Source organism: Cucurbita pepo, unplaced genomic scaffold, assembly GCF_002806865.2.
Source record: "Cucurbita pepo subsp. pepo cultivar mu-cu-16 unplaced genomic scaffold, ASM280686v2 Cp4.1_scaffold000721, whole genome shotgun sequence".
Lineage (NCBI taxonomy): Eukaryota > Viridiplantae > Streptophyta > Magnoliopsida > Cucurbitales > Cucurbitaceae > Cucurbita > Cucurbita pepo.
The window spans coordinates 1-10,878 of NW_019646937.1; the positions used below are offsets into that span (position 1 = coordinate 1).

At 37.5% G+C, this 10,878-nt stretch overlaps 1 non-coding gene across 1 annotated transcript; it reads left to right on the forward strand.

The window, feature by feature from the left end:
* The first annotated feature begins 4,830 nt into the window (after positions 1–4,830).
* Positions 4,831–4,911, forward strand: TRNAL-AAG. Its single transcript has one exon. It is a non-coding gene; the product is annotated as a tRNA-Leu (tRNA).
* The last annotated feature ends 5,967 nt before the right edge of the window (positions 4,912–10,878 follow it).

Sequence of the window (10,878 nt, forward strand, 5' to 3'; positions counted from 1 at the left end):
GCACATGACTTGAGTATTTTAAATAAATAATCAGCAAGTGACCCACTATTGGGGTCAGGGAATGCAAACACATGCAATTCATTATTAGAACCTATCGTTAAAACCATATTAGAGGTGGCCTCCAGTCTAGACAAAATTGAATGTGTAGTACTTTCCTACCCATGATCCACACGTGTGAGTGTGGATCCCTAGGCGATTCGCACCTCCCTAGACCCATTATAGTTGAGCTAGCTGTCCGTAGCAACGTCCGGAGGTCAGCAGACCCCAAGTGTAACTTTGTTTGTACCCATTATTTTACTTTATTTTGAGCCTACAAATTTTATTCTATACATTTTATAATAATTGTCAAATTCAAATATTACGTCACCCTCGCCCCTCCCTCGTCCCTTGATAATTGAAGAATAGCGTCTACGAAATTGAAATTTTATTTTTTGTTTTCAAATTTGTAACGACTTTTCTTTTTCTTTTGAAAAAAAGTTATCACTTCATGCATGCCATAACTACCATCGTGGACGTAAAGGTTCATAAGTTTAGTTTAAAACATAATAATATCATTATAAAAACAACATAATTGAAAACTAAAGAAATAACATCTCTTATCAAAGTTTTGAAATAGATGGGAGTGACAGATGACCGAGTTGGACAAGGAAGAAATTCTAGAAAAGGATTTAACGAATCAATTTTCTCTTCATATTCGAACATATGGGTCTTTTGTGAGATGGCCGAGTTGGTCTAAGGCACTAGATTAAGATTCTGGTCTAAAAGGGCGTGAGTTCAAATTTCACTCTCAACAATTTTATCGATCACAAATTTCTAAGATGAGAGTAGGTTCTCATAAGGCGAGTTTTTTAAAATAGTTTGGGCATGCAGCTCTGGGTTAAGTTCGTCCATATGAAATATTCGAGTTTTTAAAAATAGTTCAAGCATGCGGCTCTGGGTTAAGTTCGTCCATATGGAATATGAATGCTGGCCAAATTTCTTGTCTTGTCAATTAGACACTGGATGAACGCCCCATGTGAACATATGACCATGTGTGAGAATTATCCTGCATCACTGCGTCACAAAGAAAGTGGGTATTGAAACCAAGATGAGACCATAAGCAAGACGGAGGCAACAAGATGGACAAAAATAGGCTTGAAAAAGGATTAGGTAGGGCCCCAAGCATTAACCTTGAAAGTCGGGTTTCCGAAAATAGTTTGGGCATGCGGCTCTGGGTTAAGTTCGTCTATATGAAATATGAATGCCCGCTAAATTTCTTGTCAATTAGATACCGGATGAACGCCCCATGTAAAGATATGACCATGTGTTATCTCTCCAACGCCTTTGGCCTTGTGGCCTAAGAGAGTTACCCTGTGGCACATACGTGTGTCATAATGAAGGTGAGCGTTGCGAGAAAAAATATCTCATATGACTTCTTTTGAAATAGGTCTTTCAATGTTAGTATCAGACGCGACGAGGGTGCCGACATTGCGCCCTGCCCATATGTCGAAATTTGGTATAAGCATTTGCTGTCCTATATGGTGTCCTTAAAAGATATGGCATGGACACTAGAGGGCCCAATACCTGGATGGAACTAGATGGATGGATGTGCGAGATTTCTCGATGATATTTATGACATATGGGTATGTTTTCGATTGGCATGATCGAATGAGGTCCGATATGGCATCAAGATATGTTAGTTGTATTAATTGAGAACCAAGATGAGAATATAAGATGCGACGTTGCATGTGAGTTATGATGCACGTCATACTTCTATTATTTTCATTGCATAATTTTCTTATGATACATAGATACGTGTATGTAATGACCCTAATTTCCTATGAAAAAGGTCACTACTACATGCATGACATATTTACAATGCGCGAAAAAAAAACTCCTTTAAAATATTCTATAAACGATATCATGGACTGAAACGTTCATAGAATTCTTTTCAAATGAAAGTAAACATCCATGGAAAAGCGAAAATGAAATAACAATAAGTTCAAAATTATGAAAATGGCCTTTCAACCCAAGGGCTATAACTTAAAGAGAAATGCAAATACCCTAGCTTCGATTCTATGGTCTTCACAACAACGTTGTCATCGATACATGGGTGCCATACTTTTACTTGAAAAAAAAGTAACACATGGTTTTAGTATTTAAAAGTAGTCAGTAAGTAGTCCCACTATTGAAGTCGGAAAATGTATACACAAGAAAATCATGGGACATATCTTTTTTCAAAAACATCGTGGCCTTAGGCTTTGCTTTCCAATCTGAACAGAGTTGAATATGTGGTACTCCAGGCGAGCTCGTATATGTACCCCATGAACCTGCCTCGTCGGGTTAGTGCACGCTCACACTGCTATACGCCACAGAGGGAAAGAGCCCACATAATATCATGGCAAACATAGATATCATAAAAGTACATGTCCGTACTGATCATCATGGGGAAGTATCGCACCTAACAAGCAAATGAATGAGGTCCCATAACATCCAAACATGTCATATAATTATAATGGAAGTCATTTCTTCATGCGTATTACTTATCCTATCTTTCATATTTAACATACTTGGCTTTGTAATATCTCATAGGCATAGATCAAACTATTAACGTACTTTACATGGCATAACGTGAGGTTCATGCATTATAATATAATCATATCATAATATAGCCAATAACATAACATATCTTGTAACACGGTATAACATATATCATAGCACACGTCAAGTAATCATAAAACACGACACGTGTAGGGACCATAGGACACACATTTTTCATGAAGCAAATAAGTTGTTCAACCAAGAAAGGAAAGTAACTTATTTGGTTGGCCTAAATACATATTATAATCCAAATCAACCAACGTGGAGTCAAAATTTGATTCATCTAATGGCATTAATTAACTTAGCTTTAGGCTCGTTCAACCTGAGCCTGTTGAGGTTTATTGGGAGTGAGTGTCCCGCATTGGTTAATTTAGTGGAAGATCATGGGTTTATAAGTGAGGAATACTAACTCCATTGGTATGAGGCCTTTTGGGAAACCCAAAGCAAAGCCATGAGAGCTTATACTCAAAGTGAACAATATCATACCATTGTGGAGAGTCGTGATTCCTAACAGAGCCGAATGAGCCTCTTAAGGTGAGCTAGAGCCGAAAAGGACCCACTGAGTTGNCCTTATCCTTATACTATAGATCATTTTGACTATATACTTGAACTTGATCCACTCTTATGTCTCTACATATAGTTCAAGTAATCATACTATAGCCAGAGTGTTCTTAGTTTATTGGATTTAGATTAACGATCGTAAAGTTCACTTTATTCAATAACAATTTTTACTGAACAAACATCAATAATAACTTTATTGAAAATAGAATATATCTTTGTTTACAAACTATGAGTTTTAGGACATAAAACCCAACAATTTCTTCATGCGTACTACTTATCCTATCTTTCATATTTAACATACTTGGATTTGTAATATCTCATAGGCATAGATCAAACTATTAACGTACTTTACATGGCATAACATGAGGTTCAGCATTATAACATAATCATATCATAATATAGTCAATAACATAACATATCTTGTAACACGGTATAACATATATCATAGCACACGTCAAGTAATCATAAAACACGACACGTGTAGGGACCATAGAACACACATTTTTCATGAAGCAAATAAGTTGTTCAACCAAGAAAGGAAAGTAACTTATTTGGTTGGCGTAAGCACATATTATAATCCAAATCAACCAACGTGGAGTTAAAATTTGATTCATCTAATGGCATTAATTAACTTAGCTTTAGGCTCGTTCAACCTGAGCCTGTTGAGGTTTATTGGGAGTGAGTGTCCCGCATTGGTTAATTTAGTGGAAGATCGTGGATTTATAAGTGAGGAATACTAACTCCATTGGTATGAGGCCTTTTGGGGAAACCCAAAGCAAAGCCATGAGAGCTTATGCTCAAAGTGAACAATATCATACCATTGTGGAGAGTCGTGATTCCTAATAGAGCCGAATGAGCCTCTTAAGGTGAGCTAGAGCCGAAAAGGACCCACTGAGTTGGACGGAGCAACCTACTGGAGTATTGGCTCAACCAAGCGATATGCGTAGTAGCAGCTCGTCACATGCGTCACACTAGGAAATATGCAGTAGCATCTCTGGTTGGCACATGAGTTTTGGGTCGACGTTTGGGTCTCGACTCGCATCTAGTCAGGTAAGCTTGTCGGTTGCAGCTTTCGTGAGTTTTGGTCTAGAGTGCAGACTGAAAGTGGGCTGCGAAAAAAAAAAAAAAAATTGGGCACCAAAAATCTTTAGGTTATAGGCAAATTTGTACTAGTCACTTGGCATGCTCATGGGCCTCGGATTCGAGTCCAAACGTGACTTGAAGTTAGTTGATAAGGAATTACTAGAAGAGAAAGTAAGATTCAGATTAACTTGTTGATAAAATATTTTAAGATAAGAAAACTTTTTTGAGATTCGAATCAGTCCACAAACAAAGATCGATTAAGCTTGAATGATTCTAAACATGCAATCTAATCTCTACATTGTTTCTGGTCGTTCTCCAACTTTAACCGACGGTGGCTGTCGTTTTCTCGTCATCCACCACTTCCTTCATATAATTCAAAATAAAAGATGTAAATATTTAAGTAATTAACCAAGTCGGAACAAACAAAAATATATATATATATATATATATATGGAGCAAATATAAATTATGTTACAAATATGAGATGGGAGTGGCAAGACGAGAGAGAGAGAAAAGAGATGACCGAGTTGGACATTGAAGAAAACCTAGATTTAATGAATAAACTCTCTCTTAATATTTTTACATATTGGTCACTCAAGCATCCAAGTTGAGATGGCCGAGTTGGTCTAAGGTGCCAGATTAAGGTTCTGGTCCGAAAGGGCGTGGGTTCAAATCCCACTCTCAACAATTTATTTTATGTTTTTTTTTTGTTAGCGTTAATGTCCGATGTAGTGGGGTGACGCCTCTTGATAATGTCGGCAAGTATATTCATCGTGGGTGGATTCTTCATAGTGTGGTCTCTCAAGGATTACGTGCTCCTAAGAAGAGAATTGGTTGTCACGTTCACATATCGACATATAAGGTGACGGCGACTTTCATATATCGACATATAAAGCGGTGACGACTTTCAAATGGCACCCATTCGACCACATGATGGCCAAAACAAGTACATGATGTTACGGAGGAGGAAGGTACATCATACAATGCACCAAATGCAAGATGAGACAAAAAAAAAAAAAGATGAAGGCAACTAGAGTAGACAAGAGGGATAAAGATAAGCTTGATAAAGAAAGCAACAAAAGTAGACAAGATAGGCTTGATAAAGAAGTGGGTAGGGCTCGAAGCATTAACCTTAAAAGTCAAATTTCTTTTCGAATAGACAATCATTTCTACTTCTGCCACATAAAAAATTCCTCCACCAACTGTACCTCAATGGGAGACATGATGTCATTTCTCTGCCACCTCTGACCATATGGCCTAAAAAAGCTATCTTGTGGAACATACGTGTGTCACAGTGAAGGTAAGCATTGTGAGACGAGTGTCTCAGACGACTTCTTACTTCTTTTGAAATTGGTCTTTCAAGGATAGTGTCAAACCCCAAAGGTATATTGACATTGTGCCCCACCCATGTGTCGAAATTTGGTATACGCACCCGCTATCCTATATGGAGTCTGTAAATGATATGACATAGGCACTAGAGGGTTCAATGCCTCGAAAAACTGGATGGATAGATGGATGTTCGAGATGTCCTGAAGATATGAACGACTGGGTCTGTTCTCGATGGGCATGATCGAATGAGCTTCAATGGCTGATGACAATCCCAAGACTAGGGATGACATCAAGATATGGTGGTCGTATCAATTGGAAACCAAGATGAGAGTATGAGATGTGATGTTACATGTGAGAGACTTTGACCTTGTGTAGAGTTAAGATCGTGCCGAATGACTTGGCTTAGTCTAGAAGCCAGTTCAATAAAGTTTGCCGACGATTGAACATAAAGGCACTGACAACGTATGTTACCGAAATAAAAATAAGACATATAAAACATAGGTAGGCATCTATATATATATCAAAGTAGAGTTTTATACCTACCTAACCTAAACGTAAATTAAGGAAGAGACTCAAAACATTTTAAACAAAACAAAGTTGGAGACTTAGGTGGTTGATATATGGCTCCAGCCCAAAGTTCTTTCCCATTTTTATCAACTAATTGAAAACATGGAGTTTAAAGACTCAGTAAGTAACCTAGTTGCAGGCTCTTAATCATGTCAATGAACCAGACCACGATATTTCTGGAATAACATGAGACCTACATATGAGTTCATGAAATTTTGTTGACCTAGTAACTACTTCTTAAGTGACCCTAAATTATTTTTCATGGAAGACCGATATAGTCACATTGTTGGCATAAAACATGATCATACCATCCTGCTAGTAATACATAACGCATGACATTTTATCTAGGTGAGAAAAATATGAGGCTCGTCATGACATGGGTGCCTATAAGACATGGTGCAAGGCATCCACCTAGAAGAGAAAACATGAGCCTCGTAATGCACTTCGTGGTGGAAGGTCGTGGTCACTTAGGGATAGTAGCATAGTACCTAATAAGGTCATAACTTTAGGGCATGGGGTGTGTAGGGTAGTTTCATTTCATTTGGAGGTCATTAGAGCCGTGAACTAGTACTTTAAATCGTTATTTGGCTTAGCTACTTAAGTTTATCCAATGATTACCAAATCTTTACATGTCATAATATGCTCAACATTAAAATTTTATGAATAGTAAAATCCATTTAGTGAGTTATTTTAATGTTATTTGATTCTCAAGCGAAATACTCGGTGTATGCCCTTAACTCACTGTTCTTGGTCTATTCTTCTATATTCCTTTAGTTCGTACTTAACCTAAGACATGTATTACATTTCAAACGATCCCTACAAGTATTACCTAATAAAAGTTCACATTGACTACTTATCTCTTAGTCAACATTCGGGGGACTCGTTTCTCGAGCTTCCAGTACCGAATTACGCAATTTTTTTTTTACAGACTCCTTGAAACGACTAGTTTCTAGAACCATCAAGAATTTCATGAGAATAAATTTGAAAGAGAGTTAATTTTGAGAAAGAATAGAGAGGGGTTGGATTTTGGGCTAACGCGATTGGTTCGTCTTCTTCCACAGAAAGGAAGAAGATGTGTGTATCCCATAGCTCCGCTACTTGAAAATCAACCTCTCCAACTCATTTTAGAACTTTTTTTTTAATGACCTTCCTTTTAAGATCGTCGAGAAACGAACTACCATGTACATTGAAAAATTTAAAATAAAAATCAGGAGTTATAAAACAAAACATACTTACAAAACTGTACATCCAAAAAGTTTATGAAAAGAAAATGCAACTGAAAGCGTTTTCAAAATTGCTTCATAAAAAGTAACACTATATACAACATACTTTACATCGTAAACGGATATATCTAAACAACTCTAAAGCCCCAATGTTCAAGTTCACTATCTCACCGTCACATAGTACCACTATCGTCTGAAATTCAAAAGTAGCAAGAATGAGTATAGAAATACTCAATAAATAGCATGTTTGTAGGTTCTTAAACTATATTTGTGCCTTACCGTCTCTTTGTTTACTATTTTAACTTTCATTGAACTGAAGACTATGAAACACACTTAAGACTTACCTAAGCTAAGACTCGAGTCTTCTAAATTGTCTTGACTTACTCTAGCTTTCTAGTTGGTAACCATTCAACATATAACCCAACAAAACTTATCTACTTTGCTAGCTTCTGAGCTCACGACTAAAGCTATAAAGTTGCTTACTTAGGAGTAAGTAGTAAGGTTGAGTTTAACTTTGATGTATATCGATAATCGACCTGTCCCTAATAGCCTCACAATACAAAGGACCATTAAGTGTTTGTGAGGGACCATTATGTGCATTCATGCTATACTGAGTTTATTGTATGGTAGTGGTCCTCGTAACTAATTATGGGTACATCGTAGAAGATTGTGTAAAAATCTTCTTCAAGCAATCACAATGTGCAAACATATGAGCTACATGCGATAAAATATAATGCAAGCATCCATTAATCATATAAACTGTACTTAAAATATGCTCGTAAAATCATTAAACTATACCTACAAGCAAATCTTGCACAAAAAACACTAGTCTGCATCTTGTAGCCCGTATACTTAAAATAAAGTATACTTTACTATATTTGATACACTTAATCGTGTTGAGTTGTGGAGTCTGCTCCCTATATTTATAGCTTGGTCAACGGCTATATCCGGTAAAGCTATATTTGGTAAAGCCATATATGGTAAAGCTATATCCGGTAAAGCTATATATGGTACATAGCTATATATAGTAGATGGTTAAATCTAGTAAAGCTATATTTAGTAGACTGAACCATATATATATCTCGTCCAGTAAAGCTTTGAAATGTACTTTCTATTCTCTGTACTCTCTCTTGTTGTACATACCTGAAGTCATCAATAAAAAATCCTTTTAGCCAGAGTTCTCCTTGCAATTTTCTCTATCCTTTTTCTTTGTGTTCATCTTGATCGAGCGTGTGCATTGTAGTGCGATCCTAACAACTGGTATCAGAGCAAGGCAAAATTCACTACGATTTGTGAAGATGGAAAGTTCAAAGATTGGAATTGAGAAGTTCGATGGATCCGATTTCGGTTTCTGGAAGATGGAGATTGAAGATTATCTGTACCAGAAAGATCTTCACGAACCTCTGTTGGGGGTGAAGCCGGATACCATGACCACGGAACAGTGGAAGCTCAAGGATCGACAAGCCTTAGGGATGATCTGGTTGACGCTATCCAGAAATGTGGCGTTTAACATCATCAAGGAGAAGACAACATCAGATCTGATGAAGGCGCTGTCAAATATGTATGAAAAACCGTCGGCTATGAACAAGGTGTATTTGATGCGTAGATTGTTCAATCTACAGATGTCTGAAGGTGGACGTGTTGCGGATCATATAAATGAATTCAATATGATCATAAGTCAACTGGGTTCGGTGGAAATTAATTTCGAAGATGAAATTAAAGCGTTGATTTTGATGTCATCCTTACCCGAGTCATGGGATACTGTTGTTGCCGCAATCAGCAGTTCCCGAGGATCTGATAAACTGAAGTTTGATGAAATTCGAGATGTAGTTCTCAGCGAAAGTATTCGCAAACGGGAAACTGGAGATTCATCAGGCAATGCTCTCAGTGTTGATCGAAGGGGAAGAAGCAAATCAAAGAGCTCAAACAAACATGGGCGTTCAAAATCAAAGAACCGGGGAAAATCTCCAAACAAACCCAACGTAACGTGTTGGAGCTGTGGGGGAAAAGGACACTTTCGGACAGATTGTACAAAGCTAAAGAAGAAGCAGAATCATAAATCTGAAGATGATGATGATTCTATATACACAACAGAAGATGCTGAGGACGTTTTAATCCTTAGTGTGGATAGCCCAGCTGAATCCTGGATTTTGGATTCAGGTGCATCGTTCCATTCGTCTCCAAGTAAGGAATTGTTTCGAAATTTCAAATCAGGAAATTTCGGGAAGGTGTATCTTGCCGACAACAAAACCTTGGAGATTGAAGGAAAGGGAGATGTCTCCATACAAACTCCAGCANACACAGTCCATGGCTCATGTATATCCTGTGACACTCTACATGCCTATACCAAGAGTCTCTGAAGTTCCGTGCAGCATTATCTCTCTATTGTTTTGGCTTAAGATATGTTCCTGTCATCGACCCACTCTTGGTTACCTAAAAAAGATAGAAACTATTAAGTGAGTCCAAGATTTAGTAAGTAGCTTACTTGAATGCTGTTATTCATGTTCATGGTGGATGTTAGGGTACCATGCACTTTTCTTAATCATGATACATGTCTTGGTTCTTGTCTTGAGAACCTTCGTCTTTAGGCTCTAGTCATGAGTTTTGAGTACATAACAGGTTCTATACTGAGAATCTTACTACTTAGTTCTTATTCCTGAAAATTTTGATCATGATCTATGTCTGAGATTTCATGCGACCCCATGACATGGACACAGTCCATGGCTCATGTATATCCTGTGACACTCTACATGCCTATACCAAGAGTCTCTGAAGTTCCGTGCAGCATTATCTCTCTATTGTTTTGGCTTAAGATATGTTCCTGTCATCGACCCACTCTTGGTTACCTAAAAAAGATAGAAACTATTAAGTGAGTCCAAGATTTAGTAAGTAGCTTACTTGAATGCTGTTATTCATGTTCATGGTGGATGTTAGGGTACCATGCACTTTTCTTAATCATGATACATGTCTTGGTTCTTGTCTTGAGAACCTTCGTCTTTAGGCTCTAGTCATGAGTTTTGAGTACATAACAGGTTCTATACTGAGAATCTTACTACTTAGTTCTTATTCCTGAAAATTTTGATCATGATCTATGTCTGAGATTTCATGCGACCCCATGACATGGACACAGTCCATGGCTCATGTATATCCTGTGACACTCTACATGCCTATACCAAGAGTCTCTGAAGTTCCGTGCAGCATTATCTCTCTATTGTTTTGGCTTAAGATATGTTCCTGTCATCGACCCACTCTTGGTTACCTAAAAAAGATAGAAACTATTAAGTGAGTCCAAGATTTAGTAAGTAGCTTACTTGAATGCTGTTATTCATGTTCATGGTGGATGTTAGGGTACCATGCACTTTTCTTAATCATGATACATGTCTTGGTTCTTGTCTTGAGAACCTTCGTCTTTAGGCTCTAGTCATGAGTTTTGAGTACATAACAGGTTCTATACTGAGAATCTTACTACTTAGTTCTTATTCCTGAAAATTTTGATCATGATCTATGTCTGAGATTTCATGCGACCCCATGACAT